Here is a 17,724-nt window from a genome sequence, read left to right as displayed (position 1 = left end):
CGGTCGGAGGCGCCCGGCTGGAGCACACGGCGGTGGGAAGCAGGCATGGAAGAAGATCTTCCTGCTGGGGAATCTCGTCGGGCTAGGTGTTGAGCTTCCACGAACCTGCTCTCGCTTTCCCATGCCGACGCGAAAGAAGGTCTTCTGGTTGGGAAGTTCGCCGGACTCCGTCGCCGGCTCCCTCACGTCGGCTACCGCCGCCGCTCGCTCGCCGGCGCCGACCTGGTAGGAGGCACGGTTGGATTGGGGAGTGCTGTCTCGGCTAGAGGATGTGCACGATAGAGGAGATGTGAGAGGGGTTCACTTGCGTGGAGTTGGGGTTCTGTTCGAGGCTACTGGTTTTTTCAGGCGGGTCGGGTCGGGATTAGATGGTGGTTAGAGGGGGTTCGAGAATAGCTATTCTAGAACCCCTCTTAAGGGGGGTTCAAGAATAGTTGGGCTCTATATATATATGGAAAATAGTGGGCTACCATGGGTGGTAGCTATGCATATACATCCAACCATTAGATCTTCTATAGGGAGCACATATGGAGCACACGGTGTTAGACCATTTGGTTTTCATCTGTTTTCGAATAGGCAACTCCGTTAGTTAACCATACCGTAACTCTTCTAAATACTAAAACAACAACCAGCCACGGGTACGATTTGTACCATAGAAAAAGAACCCGTTGGACGGTTAAATTCCAAAACATCAACCATACCACGGTGCGGATCGTACCTAAAGACCGTAGCAAATTTTTTGCTAAAACAACAACCAAGTGATGGTCACGGTTGGCAGTTTCTCAGTTGACTACGTGTGGATAGCATCTGATGGCATCAACCTTTTTTTTCAATCCTGTGTACCACACCGCAGCCGTAGCAATGCGTCGTTTTGGTTGTTTTCTCCTCACGGACCGTAAGTGACCGCATCCGTAGCAATGCGTCGTTTTGGTTATTTTCTCTTCACGGACCGAAATAGTTAGGACAGCCCGTATTACAAATGTTTCCTTTTAGACGTCTAGGAAATAATGTCTGCCAAGGTGTCAATTGATTGATTGTAGCCCAAGTAATAATTCTGTTTAGGTAGCATAACCAGAGCCCACATATACCACGATGTGGTATGTTGAGGAAGTAATACATGCATGTGTGGGTATCAACAGGGTTATTAGATGCGTTGTTCAAGTAGCCATGAACAACACGCTCTCGTCCTGATTTTATAACCTACATATAAATTTCTGCAAGCCGCGATCATCCACCCTTCCGTACATTGGCATCATGTCGACGTCCACACTCTTGTCCGCCCTGCGCGTCGGCGGCCGGCAGCAGATCACCGCCTCCACCTTGGGCGCGAGGGCGCAGGTGACCGGCTCTCACGTCTTCAGGATCCACAGGTTCACGCAGATCAGGGAGAAGGTGGCCAATGGCGCTGCCGTGGAGTCAGGTCAGTTCGGCCTCGGCGGCCACGACTGGCGTATCAAGTGCTACCCAAACGGCGACGCAGAAGAGAACCAGGGCTGCATCTCCCTCTTTCTCCGGCACGCCAGCCACGCCAAGAGCGGCGACGCGACGGTGGGGTACAAGCTGAGCATACTCGACAAGTCCTGGAAGCCGTCGCATACTCGGACAAGGAGAAGCACCTCGAGGACGACTGCCTCTCCGTCCTCCGCGAGGTCATCGTCAACCTCGGGCTGAACACTGAGGACTACACGGACGAGGTCGCTGCGGCGGAGGAACTCGCCAAGGCGCCACAGCCGTTCCCTGTGCATGGCATCGCAGAAGCCATCTGGAAAAGACAGGAACCCGACGTGAAGATCGAGGTCGGCGACGGGCAGACGCTCGCCGCGCACAGATGGGTGCTCGAGGCCGGATCCCCCGTCTTCAAGGCGGACCTCGCTCTCGCCCCCCACGACACCGTCGCCGAGCTACGCGTCGGCGACATGGACGCCGACGTGTGCAAGGCGCTGCCCCAGTTCATGTACACCAACTCGCCGCCGCCGGAGCTCGAGGCGATGGCGGAGCGGCTCCTCGCCGCGGCGGACAGGTACGAGCTGGAGGAGCTGAAGCTCGCCTGCGAGGAGGCGCTGTGCAAGCACATCGACACGAGCTCCGTGGCCGCCACACTGGCGCTGGCCGAGCGTCATGGTTGCACGGTGCTGAGGGAGGCGGGCATGCGGTTCCTCTCTTCTCCCAGTAACCTGGATGTGGACTTGGCATCGCCCGATGGTCTTGTGAAGCTCAAGACAGGATGCCCATCTGCTCTGCTGGAGATCCTCGAGAAGAAGAGGCCGCTAATTAATGAGCAGTTAATTAGTAGTACTCGCGCGTGATTCGTACCGGCGATGATGAAGTACTCCATCTAGTTTTAGTTGTCCGCACTCTTGAGTTCTCTTTACTTTGCTGGACTTGCACAATATCCATTGAGAATTTGAGGCTTCTACGGCTAAAATGCTGTAAATTAGGACATATATATATTTGAGATCTTTTATATACTCCGTACTACTGGATATTATTTCCTCCGTTCCATATTAGTTGACGCTGTTTTTTTCCACCAAAATAAGTTAATCTAGGACATGTTTGGTTCATGCCCCTTAGCTGACCTTTCTAAAATATTAGTCATGCCAAATCTCCTGACTTGTTTGGTTTGTTGTCAATTCTTTAGCTGCCATCTCAAAAAATTATATTAGGTGAACCACATAAAATATAGGAGCTAACATATAATAGGTCGATTGAAAAAAAATGTCGTGGCTAATTGAACGGCCACTTATTAACGACCATGGATGTCCTTAATTAGGACATAGTTTTTTTTAAATCGGACCGTCCCGTCTCAAATGTGTGAAAAGGAGTAAAAAAGACAAATTCCATACGGTATGGCACTAGGTACCGTCACCGTTGCAATGTGTCAAAACATGTAAAAAAAAGCTAAATTGCACACAGCCGGTTGCCTTGACCGTTGCCGACACAATGTGTGAAATGATGTTAAAAACAGGTATGTGAAAGTTGTGGCAACGTTTTTCCAACCTCTTAGACTGCATGCAATCACGGAGCACAAACGTCCGTTTCATGAAAGTGCTCCCGGGTTTTTTATCTTGTCAGTAGTACAATCAATAACTCCTTCTATCCAATGGCTGCTACCCTATGCATAGCTACCACCCTTGGTAGAAAATCCGCGTCGATATATATATATATATATATATATATATATATATATATACCTCGCCGGCTTCTCCATCATCGGAGTTATCGCCTTCTCCATCATCGGAGCTATCGCCTTCTCCACCATCAGCGTCGGCTTCATCCTCACGTCGGTCGGCCTCCATTCCATCCCCGGAGGGGTTCAGATATGATGACAGAGATTCGGCTGGTTCAACATCGGGGGCGTCGTGGATTATACCCTCGAGAATTTCTTCTTGTTCTAGGTCTCGATCCATATTTTCTGCAAAATGCACACAATGTTATTTATAAATGCAGAGAATTATATTTCTATTTGCATAATAAAACTAACAAATATAAAACTAATAATAATTGTTCATATATAAAATTTCCCCTATTGCATATAGAACTAACAAATATAAAACTAATAATAATAGTTCATATATAAAATTTTCCCTATTGCATATATAAAACTAATAATAATAGCTAACCCTAGCTAACATTTCTATTTTCCTATTTCAATTTCTCCTAATAATATATACTAACTTATATGAAAATGAAAATGTGGCCAGGGCATATTAAATACTAACCCTAGCTAACATATATTTCAATTTCTCCTAATAATTTCTATTTGTATATTAAATACTAACCCTAGCTAATCCTAATTAACTAAATAAAAATAAAAATGAAAATGGTGGCGGGGGTCGGGGGCGTGCGCCGGACCTGCGGACGGCGCCGGCGGAGGTGGGGCGACGTGGGTGCGCGACATAGGAGGAGGCGGCCGGCAGAGGCGACGCGGTGGACGGGCCGCGCGGCGTGCGCGTGGATGCGGCGAGGAGACGACGCGGTGACAGGGATGCGCGCGTGCGGCGGCGACGTGCGATGACAACGGCGACGCGCGACGGCGACGGTGAGATCCGGCAGCCTGACGGCAACCTGTGAGCTCCTCGCGCGCAGAAATGCCTAAGTCCCGGGGTGGGGAATGGTCCGGGGAAGAAGAGATGCTTATATACCCCCACCCCCTTTAGTCCCGTAGCGTGGCATGAACCGCGACTAAAGGGGGTCTTTAGTCTCGCTTCGTGCCACGGTGCGGGACTAAAGGGGGTTGGGGTGGTTTTCAGCTTCCCGCGCAGATCGTGGCCTTTAGTCGCGGCCCGATCCACGGTGCGGGACTAAAGACCCGAATTTTGGGTGCCCAACATCCGCACAGTTTTGACTTTTGAATAAACTACTTTTTGAATATTTATGTATTTGAAAAAACTTTTAATATGAAATATACTTGAATTTAAATAAGGAATATAAATCCATTTTCTATTTTACAAAATAATTATTCTAACTTATCAAACTATTAACAAATATCCAATTTTAATTAAAAACTGATTTATTAATATTTTTTGCATACTTTTAATTATCACTAAACTTTCTATATGAAAAGTGCTTGAATTTGTATAAGTAATCCAAATCCATTTTCTGTTTTATAAAATAATTATTATAACTTATCAAATTATTAATAATTTTGTCATTTTCAATTAAAATATATATTACGATTGAACTCGAATTAAAGTACATAGCTCAACTGAAAATTAAGATACATGGCCAGATTATGTCACAATCGGTCGAACTTCTTTTCGAATGTTGGAGTGATTCAGTCATACTCGTTCCTAGCCCTATAAACATCACCACTGTAGTCATCGTAGTCGCCCACGTCGTCGTCGTTGGCATCGGGTCGCGGTAGTCGAACCTCGGCGGGTGAGCACGCGTTGGCTGGGACTGAGGTAGCGCAGGCGGGGGCCACAGTAGGCCATGACGCTCTGGAGAGTCCGGCCGCACCACCACAGCCGACGGGTGGTCTCGTTGACCGGCCTCGTTGAAGTTCGAACGAGGCGGGTGATGACCCACAAGTATAGGGGATCGCGACAGTCTTCGAGGGAAGTAAAACCCAAATTTATTGATTCGACACAAGGGGAGGTAAAGAATACTTATAAGCCTTAACAACTGAGTTGTCAATTCAGCTGCACCTGGAAAAGCACTAGTAACAGGGTGATGTGAAAGCAGCAGTAATATGAGAGCAATAGTAACAAGAATGAGAGCAGCAGTAGCAGTAATATGAGAGCAATGGCACCAGAAAATAGTTGATACTACTTCCAATATCATGTAGAACGAGTATATGATGATGAGAGATGGACCGGGGTTCCCAGCTATCTACACTAGTGGCAACTCTCCAATAACAAGTGCTGGGTGAACAAATTACAGTTGGGCAATTGATAGGATTGAAATAGCATTAAGACAGAACATCAAGATCATTAATCATGTAGGCATGTTTTCCATATATAGTCGTACGTGCTCGCAATGAGAAACTTGCACAACATCTTTTGTCCTACCAGCCGGTGGCAGCCGGGCCTCTAGGGAATCTACTGGAAATTATGGTACTCCTTTTAATAGAGCACCGGAGCAAAGCATTAACACTCCGTGAAAACATGTGATCCTCATATCTAAGCCTTCCCCTCCGGTTGTCCCAATTTCGTCACTTTGGGGCCTTTGGTTCCGGACATAGACATGTGCATACAACTTGTAGATACAATCTAAGCAATAAGTATAGAGCTTAAATCTAAGATCATGTCACTCGGGCCCTAGTGACAAGCATTAAACACAACAAGATTGCAGCAACAATAACTTCACAAACTTATATAGATAGACTAATCATAATGTAACAATCCATCGGATCCCAACAAACACAACACCGATTACATCAGATGAATCTCAATCATGTAAGGCAGCTCATGAGATCATTGTATTGAAGTACATGAGAGAGATGATACCAACTAGCTACAGCTAGAACCCGTAGTCCATGGGGGAACTACTCACGGAGCATGATGGAGGCGATGGCGTTGATGGAGATGGCTTCCGGGGGCACTTCCCCGTCCCGGCAGGGTGCCGGAACAGAGACTTCTGTCCCCCGAATTGGAGTTTCGCGATGGTGGCGGCGCCCCTGGAGTCTTTCTGGAGTTTCGTCAAAAGGTATCGAGGTTTTAGGTCGAAAGGGGTCTTATAGGCGAAGAGGCGGCGTAGGAGGGTGCCTGGGGGTCCCACACAGTAGGCCGGCGCGGCCAGGCCTGGGGCCGCGCCGCCTTATTGTGTGGTGGCCCTCTGGCCCGCCTCCGACTCTCCTTCGGTGTTCTGGGGTCTTCCGGGAAAAATAAGATACTGGGTCTTCGTTTCGTCGAATTCCGAGAATATTGCCCGAATAGCCTTTCTGGAACCAAAAACAACAGAAAATAGCAACTGGCCCTTCGGCATCTCGTTAATAGGTTAGTTCCGGAAAATGCATAAAAACATTATAAAGTGCAAGCAAAACATGTAAGTATTGTCATAAAACAAGCATGGACATCAGAAATTATAGGTACGTTGGAGACGTATCAGCATCCCCAAGCTTAGTTCCTGCTCGCCCTCGAGTAGGTAAACGATAAAAAGAGTAATTTCTGTAGTGACATGCTACTTACATAACCTTGATCATACTATTATAAAGCATATGAGATGAATTCAGTGACTCAAGGCAATGATCTATAGTTGCTAACAAATAGATAACATATAGCAAAACTTTTCATGAATAATACTTTCAAGACAAGCATCAAAAGTCTTGCATAAGAGTTAACTCATAAAGAAATAAATTCAAAGTAAAGGCATTGAAGCAACACAAAGGAAGATTTAAGTTTCAGCAGTTGCTTTCAACTTTCAACATGCATATCTCATGGATAATTGTCAACACAAAGTAATATGATGAATGCAAATATGCAAGTATGTAAGAATCAATGCACAGTTAACACAAGTGTTTGCTTCTAAGATGGAAGGAAGTAGGTAAACTGACTCAACATAAAGTAAAAGAAAGGCCCTTCGCAGAGGGAAGCAGGGATAAAATCATGTGCTAGAGCTTTTTAAGTTTTGAAATCATATAGGGAGTATAAAAGTAAAGTTTTGAGAGGTGTTTGTTGTTGTCAACGAATGGTAATGGGCACTCTAACTACCTCATCAACCAGACTTTCAAGAGCGGCTCCCATGAAGGACGTTATCTCTACCAGCAAGGTAGATCATCCCTCTTCTCTTTTGTTTACACATGTACTTTAGTTTCATTATTTATGGATGGCACTCCTCCCAACCTTTTGCTTTCACAATCCATGGCTAACCGAATCCTCGGGTGCCTTCCAACATTCACATACCATGGAGGAGTGTCTATTCGCAAAATTAAGTTGCTTACTGATAGATCAGGGCAAAACATGTGAAGAGAATTATTAATGCAAGTTAATTAATTGGGGGCTGGGAACCCCGCGCCAGCTCTTTTTGCAAAATTATTGGATAAGCGGATGAAGCCACTAGTCCATTGTGAAAGTCCATCAAATGTAAATGACAAGATTGAAAGATAAACACCACATACTTCCTCATGAGCTATAAAACATCAACATAAATTGAGAGGCATTTTGAAGGTTTAAAGGTAGCACATGAAGTATTTGCTTGGAATGGCATTAAATACCACATAGTAGGTAGATATGGTGGACACAAATGGCATAGGTTTTGGCTCAAGGTTTTGGATGCACGAGAAGCATTTCCTCTCAGTACAAGGCTTTGGCTAGCAAGGTTGTTTGAAGCAAACACAAGTATGAACCGGTACAGCAAAACTTACGTAAGAACATATTGCAAGCATTATAAAACTCTACACTGTCTTCCTTGTTGCTCAAACACTTTTACCAGAAAATATCTAGACCTTAAGAGAGACCAATCATGCAAACCAATTTCAACAAGCTCTACAGTAGTTCTCCACTAATAGGTTTAAACTACATAAAAAAACTTAATCATGATCTACTTGAGAGCTCAAAACAATTGCCAAGTATCAAATTATTCAAGACATTATGAGGCATTTTCTGTTTCCAACCAAATAACCATAAGTGATGTAGCTTCCAACTTTTATCATTGAACATTAAAAGTAAAAAGAAGAACAAGTGTTCATATGAAAAAGCGGAGCGTGTCTCTCTCCCAAACAAGGATTGCTAGGATCCGATCTTATTCAAACAAAAACAAAAATAAAAGCACACCAGACGCTCCAAGTAAAGCACATATGATGTGACCGAATAAAAATATAGTTTCAATAGAAGAAACCTGATAAGTTGATGAAGAAGGGGATGCCTTGGGCATCCCCAAGCTTAGACGCTTGAGTCTTCTTGAAATATGTAGGGATGAACCACGGGGGCATCCCCAAGCTTAGGCTTTTCACTCTTCTTGATCATATATCATCCTCCTCTCTTGACCCTTGAAAACTTCCTTCACACCAAACTTCTCATAAACTTCATTAGAGGGGTTAGTACTCAAAAAACTTGAATCCACCTTGGTCCTGTAGTGACACATTGCAAGAACTCAATAAAACATTAGCTACAGCTCTCCACGTCTAGAAAGCCTTGCTTAAAATCCACAAGAGACAATGCAAAAAACAGAGACAGAATCTGCCAAAACAGAACAGCCAGTAAAGACGAATTTTAAACAGGTACTTCCGTTGCTCAAATCAGAAAACTCAAAACTAATGAAAGTTGCGTACATATCTGAGGAACACGCACGTAAATTGGAATATTTTTGTGAGTTACCTACAGAGAAAACAGCCCAGATTCGTGACAGATAGAAATCTGTTTCTGCGCAGAAATCCAAATCTAGCATCAACCTTCGATTAGAGGCGTCACTTGGCACAACATTGCAATAAAATAAAGATAAGGAGAGGTTGCTACAGTAGTAACAACTTCTAAAACACAACAAAACAGTAGCAAAATAAAGACATGGGTTATCTCCCAAGAAGTGCTTTCTTTATAGCCATTAAGATGGGCTCAGCAGTTTTTAATGATGCACTCGCAAGAAATAAGAGTTGAAGCAAAAGAGAGCATCAAGAAGCAAATTCAAAACACATTTAAGTCTAACCCACTTCCTATGCATAGGAATCTTGTACACAAATAAATTCATGAAGAACAAAGTGACAAGCATAAGAAGATAAAACAAGAGTAACTTCAAAAATTTCAGCATATAGAGAGGTGTTTTAGTACCATGCAAATTTCTACAACCATATTTTCCTCTCTCATAATAATTTTCAGTAGCTTCATGAACAAACTCAACAATATAACTATCACATAAAGCATGCTTTTCATGATCCATAAACATATAATTCTTATCAAGCTCAAAAATAATAGGATCAAAACTTTCTAAACCACTTTTATCAATAATGTATCAAGATGATTGATCAATCTCAAAAGATATGGGACTCATAGATAAAGTCAAGAACTCTCCAATCCCTTTTTCATTAGTAGTACAATCAATATTATCAAGTAACATAGGACCATCATCTAGAGATTTATCATAAACATTTGCCAAGCAAAACTCTTTAGTACCATGCATTTCGACATCGAGGCACAAACAAAGCATTATCATAAGATTTATCAAAGTAGCATGGATTATCATAAATAACAGTAGCATAATTATTCTCACAAGTTTTACTCATAGGGAATATTTCAAGAGAATCCACAGGAACATAACATTCAACCTCTTTCGGTAAGCATGGAGGACAATCAAATAGTGTAAGAGATAAAGAGTTACTCTCATTAGAAGGTTGGCATGGGTAGCTAATCCATTCTTCCTCCTTTTGTTCATCACTCTCCTCTTCTTTTTCATCCAATGAGCTTTCGGGTTCATCAATTTCCTCCTCTTTTTCATCCAATGAGCTTTCGGGTTCATCAATTTCTTCTTCCACGAGGTCCACTGCAAGCTGTGAGTGCATTCTTGTGCATTAATGAGTCTCTCTTTATAATCAATGATATAAGGATTATCGGTGTAACTTTCATTGCAAAAATTAAGGATAGAAGAGACATAATCTTTAAGGTCCTTACAAACAACACAAGTTTCATAATTTTTAACCATGAAGGATTCTATCTCAGAGGCTCCCATAAATATGACAAATTGTTCTACCTCTTCAAGCCCAAAATGAATATAGCTATTCCGATTATAGTTCTTAATTAAAAATTCCTCACTAAAGCCACATTGAAATTTAAGATGTTTAGTGTCCTGTTGAGAGCAACAGTTTATATCATGGCGTTTAAGCAAGATTTTAGCAATTGTATTCAATATTTCTATCACAGCACTCATCACTTTTCCCGTTCTTGATTCTCTATAATTATTATAATATTCTATAAGCTCCAAGTAGGTTATGGGTTCTCCCATAGCAACAGTTTTTAATTTTTAGGTTTTTCAAATTTTTATGGATTTTTGGGTATATGAGGAAAGTAAAACAAAACAAAAACAAAAGTAAACTAGGCAAAATAATACTAGATGGAAATAAACTAAGCACAAATAAACTAGATAAAAGTAAACTAAGCAAACAAAATAAAATAAAATAAAACAGAGAGAGAGGTGGAGTGTACTCCCCAGGTGAACTTATGAGTAGAGCTATGCCTCCCCGGCAACGGCGCCAGAAAACAGTCTTGATGACCCACAAGTATAGGGGATCGCGGCAGTCTTCGAGGGAAGTAAAACCCAAATTTATTGATTCGACACAAGGGGAGGTAAAGAATACTTATAAGCCTTAACAAGCTGAGTTGTCAATTCAGCTGCACCTGGAAAAGCACTAGTAACGGGGGTGATGTGAAAGCGAGCAGTAATATGAGAGCGAGTAGTAACGATAACGAGCAGCGAGTAGCAGTAATATGAGAGCAATGGCACCAGAAAATAGTTGATACTACTTCCAATGTCATGTAGAACGAGTATATGATGATGAGAGATGGACCGGGGTTCCCAGCTATCTACGCTAGTGGCAACTCTCCAATAACAAGTGTTGGGTGAACAAATTACAGTTGGGCAATTGATAGGATTGAAATAGCATTAAGACAGAACATCAAGATCATTAATCATGTAGGCATGTTTTCCATATATAGTCGTACGTACTCGCAATGAGAAACTTGCACAACATCTTTTGTCCTACCAGCCGGTGGCAGCCGGGCCTCTAGGGAATCTCCTGGAAATTAAGGTACTCCTTTTAATAGAGCACCGGAGCAAAGCATTAACACTCCGTGAAAACATGTGATCCTCATATCTAAGCCTTCCCCTCCAGTTGTCCCAATTTCTGTCACTTTGGGGCCTTTGGTTCCGGACATAGACATGTGCATACAACTTGTAGATACAATCTAAGCAATAAGTATAGAGCTTAAATCTAAGATCATGCCACTCGGGCCCTAGTGACAAGCATTAAACACAACAAGATTGCAGCAACAATAACTTCACAAACTTATATAGATAGACTAATCATAATGTAACAATCCATCGGATCCCAACAAACACAACACCGATTACATCGGATGAATCTCAATCATGTAAGGCAGCTCATGAGATCATTGTATTGAAGTACATGGGAGAGATGATACCAACTAGCTACGGCTAGAACCCGTAGTCCATGGGGGAACTACTCACGGAGCATGATGGAGGCGGTGGCGTTGATGGAGATGGCTTCGGGGGCACTTCCCCGTCCCGGCGAGGTGCCGGAACAGAGACTTCTGTCCCCCGAATTGGAGTTTCGCGATGGTGGCGGCGCCCCTGGAGTCTTTCTGGAGTTTCGTCAAAAGGTATCGAGGTTTTAGGTCGAAAGGGGTCTTATAGGCGAAGAGGCGGCGCGAGGAGGGTGCACGGGGGTCCCACACGGTAGGCCGGCGCGGCCGGGCCCGGGGCCGCGCCGCCTTATTGTGTGGTGGCCCTCCGGCCCGCCTCCGACTCTCCTTCGGTGTTCGGGGTCTTCCGGGAAAAATAAGATCGCGGGTCTTCGTTTCGTCGAATTCGAGAATATTGCCCGAACAGCCTTTACGGAACCAAAAACAACGAGAAAACGGCAAGCTGGCCCTTCGGCATCTCGTTAATAGGTTAGTTCCGGAAAATGCATAAAAACATTATAAAGTGCAAGCAAAACATGTAAGTATTGTCATAAAACAAGCATGGAACATCAGAAATTATAGGTACGTTGGAGACGTATCAGCGGGTTGTCCTTCTCGTGCCTCAGAAGCGCACTCTCACACAGATTGATGAAGAAGCCGTCCCAAGTCGGGCTGTAGTCGGGATGCCACCGAGGATTCCTCCACTGCTCCGGCGTGAGCTCGAAGTAGCAGTGGTTCGTGATGGCCATCTGGCGCGCCACACCTAGAGGGACAAGAGGGACCGGTACGCCTCCGACGCTCAACATCCAACCGGTGGGGACACGGTAGCCCGGCGGGCAAGGGTAGTTTGAGGCATAAAGCGCCTTCGCCTCCCGGGAGGTTAGAGATACGATGGAAGCCATGGGAGAGAGTGATGAGGTTTGCAGATATGAGTCTAGATGTGATATGGAAATGGAGGCCAAGCCTACATATATATAGTGAAAAATGGCGGGAAGACGGAGGCGGGAAGCGGTGGAAAGCGCGGGAAGAAAATAGGCGGGAACGCAGTGGCGCGGGAAACTTTCATCCCGGGTGGGGGCTCAAATCGGGACAAAAGATGGGAGGGGGCTTAATCTGGGGGAGGCTTATCTGGTGTTTGCCCTTTTATCCCGGGTGAGGGCTCAAACTGGGACAAAAGATGGGGGGGGCTTAATCTAGGGGAGGCTTATCTGATGTTTGCTGTATCTGGGAGGGCCTTATCTGGGTGGGGGGAGGGGATTATCTGAGGCACGCTGAAAGGACGAGAGGTCGCCTAGATGGGGGGTTGAATAGGCATTTTAAAAACTCTTACGATTTGGCTTGTAAGAATGCGGAATTAACTAACGTTTATTTTACAAGCACAAACCCTAAATATGCTAGGGACACCTAAGTGCAACAACAACAACTAGAGCTAAGCAAGATAGGCACAAGATATATTTAGCACAAGTGATAGCAAGATATATGTACTTCAAGCACGATGACTATCACAAGGAAAGTAAGCTCGGGTATAGAAATAACCGAGGCACGCGGAGACGAGGATGCATTCCTGTGTTCCCTTCCTTTGCAAGAAGGTACGTCACGTTTGGAGGGGTGGAGGTCCCACGAAGGATTCCCCAACGCCACGATGGCTCACCCTATTCTCCGAGCCAAACCCGCAAAGGATAATGACTCTTTCCTGATGATTAGCTTTTCCTCCTCTCTGGAGATGGAAAGCTCCAAAACCACTTCACAAGCTCCACGAAGGAGAAGGCCGGGCCTCTTCACAATCTTCCTTGAGGAGATCACCGGAGCACCAACCGCCAAGCCAACTAGGAGGTCTCCCTCCAAGAGTAACAAGCTCACGGTTTCTCACTCGAACTAATCGTGGTGGAGAGCTCAACACTATGCAATGATGCAAAGCAAGAACACTAGAGGTGTTCAAATCCTTCACACTCAAATCCCACCAAAGCAACAAATGGTAGGATGAAATTAGAGAGGAAGAACAAGGAGGAAATCAACAAATGACTCCAAGATCTAGATCCCAAGAGTTCCCCTCACAAAGAGGAGGAATGGATTGGTGGAGTTGTAGATCTAAATCTCCTCTCTTAGATCCATCAAGAATGAGCAAGAATCATCGGGGGAATCAAGAGAAATGGCAAGTTCTTCAAAGTCAACAATGGAGGAGAGATAGTGGAAGAACTTATTTAGCCCAAGGTGAAAGAAGGCCTATTTATAGCCCAAGCCGAAATCTAACCGTTAGGGAAGGTTCAGCTCAGCACAGTTGAGGAGGCCGGTCAACCGGGCCTGGGGTCGGGCCGTCCGGTCCAGGGGCCGGTCGGACCGGGCCACAGGCCGGACCAACCGGTCCAATCTGGACCTGGCGTTGGACCATGACCGTGACCGGGGTGGATCGGGGACTTACAGAACATGCCCCCGGATGGCACCGGTCCAGGGGCCGGTCGGCGCCGGGCCAGCCGGCGCCACGGCCGGTCCAACCGGACCACAAACCGGCTAGGGGCTAAACAACTTTCTACATTTTAAACAGAAAAAGCTCCCGAACTCCGATTGACATGAAACCAATTTTGTTGAAAAGATAACGACAAACAGAACCTAACAAAAATGCTCGTAGGTCAAATTCCTCTTTTGTGCTCATCCCACACACGTACACCTGGTTTGGTGCACAACTCTAAAAGTTCATCAACTAATTACCTTAGGTACACATCAATGTCGTTGCCGTGTTGCTTTGGACCTTGGATGAGCACCGGCATCATAATGAACTTCCACTTCATGCACAACCAAGGAGGAAGGTTATAGATACATAGAGTCACGGGCCAGGTGCTGTGACTGCAGCTCTTCTCCCCAAAAGGATTCATGCCATCTGTACTTAGACTAAACCATAAGTTCATTGCGTCGTCTCCAAAGTCCGGAAACTCTCTCTCGATTTTTCTCCACTGCCGACCATCAGCGGGGTGCCTCAACTTGTCGTCTTTCTTACAGTCTTCCATGTGCCATCACAACAACTTGGTATGCTCTTTGTTTCTGAACAGACGTTTCAACCGTGGTATTATAGGAGCATACAACATCACCTTCGCAGGAACCCTCTTTCTGTGTGGCTCGCCCTTAGTATCACCAGGGTCATCTTTTCTGATCTTATACCGCAATGTAGTGCATACCGGGCATTTATCCATATTCTCGTACTTCTCACCGCGGTAGAGGATGCAATCATTAGGGCATGCATGTATCTTCTGCACGTATAATCCTAGAGGGCATACAAGCTTCTTTGCTTCGTACGTGCTGGCGGGCAATTCGTTCTTTCTTGAAAGCATCTTCTTCATTATTAGCAGCAACTTTTCAAATGCCGAGTCAGTCACACCGCTCTCTGCCTTCCACTTCAACAATTCTAGTGTGCTGCCTAGTGAAAGAACATCTCTCATATTATGTTTTGAGTGTTTGATGTCAATGTATGTGATACACTAATGTTTGGTTAAGTGGTACAGGGTTTATATAGATACATTTGTATGTGTGTTGGATGTGGTCGAGTCTTTGTCAAAAAGAATCAGCAAAAAGTTCATCAGGCCGGATAATCCGGGCCGGATATTTCCAAAATATCCGGCCCCCAGTTTTTCGACTAAGGACCTGAGGAATTGCTGCTCAGTATAGGGGCCGGACATTTGCCCGGATATTGTCCCGGTTTTGTCCCAGGGCCGGATTATCCGGGCCGGACATTTCGGAAATATCCGGCCCCTCGAAAAATGACTAAGGACCTGAAGAAAAGCAATTCTGATGTGAGGCCGGACATTTGGCCGGACATTGTCCCGGTTTTTTGCTTGAGGCCGGATTATCCGGGGGGCGGATTATCCGGCCCTTACTTAGGCCGGATTATCCGGTCCCCCGGAAGGCTCAACGGCTGGATTTTGGGGAGGGGTATTTATACCCCTCTTCTTCTTCCTTCCCCCTTTGCTCAATCATTGCACAAGAAATCTGCCAAGCTTCACCTCCATTAGAGCCAACCAAAGCTCTTGATCTTTGAAGATTCGAAGGAGAAGACACCGATCTACATCCTCACCGAAGCGTTTTTCATTTCCCCCTCATTTGTTTGAGGGATCTCATGCTAGTGTTCCTATTTGGTTCCCTAGTTGATTTGTGTTGATGTGTTGTTGTTGATTGTTGTATTGCTACAGATTTGGGAGCCTCCAATTCGGTTGTGGATGTGTGCCCCAAGAACCTTGTAAAGGCCCGGTTTCCGCCTCGAGGAAATCCCTTAGTGGAAGTGGGCTAGGCCTTCGTGGCGTTGCTCACGGGAGATCCGAGTGAAGTCTTCGTGATCTGTTGGTCTGGCTTTCGTAGCGACCACACTCCTCCGAACGTAGACGTACCTTCTTGCAAAGGAAGGGAACTACGGGAATCATCTCCGTGTCATCGCGTGCTCCACTCTCGGTTACCTCTATCCTATTCTATCTCCTATATATTGTGTAGCTATCTTGCTTAGTGATAACCTTGTCATATAGGTAAATTCACTTAGTTGCATATCTAGAGAATTTACCTTTGTGTCAAGCCTAAATTGAAAAAGAACTAAAAATTGGTTAGCACCTATTCACCCCCCTCTAGGTGCGGCATACGATCCTTTCAATTGGTATCAGAGCCTCGGCTCTTATTTCGGGCTTAACCGCCTAAGAGTATGTCGGACGATGGGCCTGCGGAAGGGGCCGCTAAGATGGTCTCCATGGATGACATCAATTCGTTGAGGTCCTCCATGGAAGCTCAAATGGAAAGCATGAGAAAGATGATTTCCGAGATTTTTACTCCGGTCCTTCCTAGGGCTCCCGTTGTAGAGGTAAAGGACACGGGTGTGTTAGAAGAGGGAGGTGCTTCGGTATTACCCTCATCTACCAAACCCGTGGATGGTGATAACTCAACTAGTGGAGGTGAGAGCTACAATCGAGTGGCTCCACCTTTCCTATCTCCCGATATACCGGTTCCCCATCCTCATATGAACATTCGGGGCGACCCACCTAAGTTTTCCATTGATAATTTTGATACTTGGCAATTTGAGTTTCGCTCTCATGTTTGCAGTGCCTCCAATGAACTTTGGAGAATCATCTTGGAAGGCTTCAAGCCATACAACCCCGACAAGTTGACTAGAAGAGAAGCGGTTGATAGTCAACTCAACAACACCGCCTTGCACATGATTCAAACTAGTGTGGGGACAAAGGACTTGCATCCTGTTCGGAACTACACCACCGCCAAAGAAGCTTGGGATGGTTTGGCCGCTAGTTGCATTGGAAGTGAGAGCACGAGGAGGAACAAGTATAATGCTCTTAAGAATCAAGCCGAAGGTTTCATGAGGCTACCGGATGAAGATCATGAAGTCATGTATGGAAGACTTCTCACCGTTGCCGATGCCTTCCGGATTATTGGTGCCACCCACATCAATGACTCTTGGATCAAGGAGAAGTACATTGAATGCATGATGCCGTTTGTACCCATTGATGTCAAGACTCTTATCGGGAGAGAATGCTATTCCTCTCTCACTTCTCAACAAGTCGTGCACGAGATGCAAGCTCTCAAGGTGCTTGAGAAAAACTCTCATGATTCTCGCAATCGAGCTCTTGGGATGACAAAAGGGTCCAACCTTGCCTTGGCGGTCAACTCCGTTGAAGAAGTGTTTCCTCAAGAATATTATAGGGCATCTTGGAGTATGTCCTATCCGGAAGACTTGGAACACCACTACCATGACCACATGGCATTCCATGCTAACTCTTTTTGGGTTGACCCATCCAAGGCCAAGGAAGACAACATCAAGAGAAACAACTCAAGAGGGCCCACAAGTTCGGGCACAAGGACAAGATCGTGCTACAATTGTAATGACAAGCGTCATTTCATTGCCGAGTGCCCCTATGAGAATAGGGAGAATCATGGTGGAAGGCTCATTCCCAAGGACAAGAGCAAAGATTCAAACGGCAAATATTCAAAAGCCCCCAAGAAGAAGTTCTACAACAACAAGACCAAGAAGGGCAAGAGGCCCTCAAAAGTTGTGCTAGTGACTAGGGAAGAATATTCTTCCGATGAAGTGGAAAGCTCTAGTGATGATGAAGATGAAGAAAGTTCAAAGGAAGTGGCCGCCATTGTCACCACCAACATTCCCTCTTCATCACTCTTT

At 45.2% G+C, this 17,724-nt stretch overlaps 1 pseudogene; it reads left to right on the top strand.

Moving 5' to 3' along the window:
• Positions 1 to 1,254: 1,254 nt before the first annotated feature.
• Positions 1,255 to 2,306, top strand: LOC124657147 (annotated as a pseudogene).
• The last annotated feature ends 15,418 nt before the right edge of the window (positions 2,307 to 17,724 follow it).

The sequence above is a fragment of the Lolium rigidum genome, chromosome 5 (assembly GCF_022539505.1).
Source record: "Lolium rigidum isolate FL_2022 chromosome 5, APGP_CSIRO_Lrig_0.1, whole genome shotgun sequence".
Lineage (NCBI taxonomy): Eukaryota > Viridiplantae > Streptophyta > Magnoliopsida > Poales > Poaceae > Lolium > Lolium rigidum.
The sequence above is the reverse complement of the archived record's forward strand: the minus strand, read 5'-3'. Positions and strand labels throughout refer to the sequence as shown.